Genomic DNA, 1277 nt, shown 5'->3' on the forward strand with positions numbered 1-1277 from the left:
CTGCCTGAGCTGGCTTTGAAAGGTGGCCTGCAGAACTCAGCCTCCTGAGTAGTTAGGATTGCAGGCAGATAAGAACACCTGCCTCCGGCTTGTGCAGAATGTTCACATTCCTTGGGCCCCACTGGTGGGTCTAGCAGTTCCTGTTTTCCTGTATCTCCAGGCTGAGAAGAGCTAGAGTTGCAGCAATAGGGTCCAAGGTTATGACCTGGCCTTCTGGAGTGGGAGGGTAGTCCATAGGAACACATGTGCGACCCTCTACCCCTTCTTTTCAGCTCAATTTTGAAATTGAATTGTGCATTTTCTATAATCATTTTCCTTAATTAGCAGCTCTTCTTAAATATGGGCACATGCTCCAAGTTTAAAAATATTAGAAATGTATTCCGTAGAATAATTGGCTTCATATTAGCATATTATCTCATTTCCTTCCTATTAAGTGAAGACCCCTTTCAATAAGAGGTAGAAGCTTTTGTAGTGAGGCTGAGGAGGATACTGAGGGTGTGGAGCAAACAGGCTGGGAGCAGAAAGAGTGGCTGGGAAAGAGTTGGGGAAAGGAATGGCTTTTCTTCGACATAGCAGCTCTGAAAATGAATGCAAAGTCAATTTTTATACAATTGTAGTGTTTCCTCGAAGGGGGTGGTTGACCTGTGTAATGACCAGTTGAGTGCCTGAGAAAATGCAGATTCTTAGCCTCTTCTCTACTCAACACAAGACCTTCTGAACTAGGAACCATATTTCGATAAAGCTGGCCTACAAGTGCACTGAAGTTTGGTACTACTGCTGTGCCATCGTGGACTGTTTACTTCTGTTCCTTCTCTCTCCTGTGTCTTTTTCTCTCCCCTTTTATCCACTGGATCCTCTGACCCCTGGCTCACGTGTTTGTTCCTTCCCCCTTCATGTGAAGTAGTCCAGCATTGTTCTTTTAACATAGTATACTCAGCTAGGCAAAGGAAAAAAGGATGACTGTTTCTTACTGCCTTGTCTCCAAGGCAGTAAGATGAGACACTGGCATTTCCAATCGTCATCTGGGGGAATATTTCATTTCCATGGAGGCCTCATGTTTCCAGCTGTCTTCCCAGAGAAAGATGGACCTCAGGATTTGGGCATCTTCTTTTGGAGGAGATGTAATTGATGTGATAAGGGAAGTTTACTACCATCAGCCTTAGATTAGAAGATCCCAGCCTGAGTACCAGGGGGCTGAGGTGGTGAAGACATCTGGGGAAGATGGGACTGAATAGGAGAGAAAGTGGGGACTCAGGAGAGAGTTAGTATAGTGAACT

The sequence above is a fragment of the Dipodomys merriami genome, unplaced genomic scaffold (genome assembly GCF_024711535.1).
Source record: "Dipodomys merriami isolate MVZ:Mamm:240054 unplaced genomic scaffold, mDipMer1.0.p SCAF_2325, whole genome shotgun sequence".
Lineage (NCBI taxonomy): Eukaryota > Metazoa > Chordata > Mammalia > Rodentia > Heteromyidae > Dipodomys > Dipodomys merriami.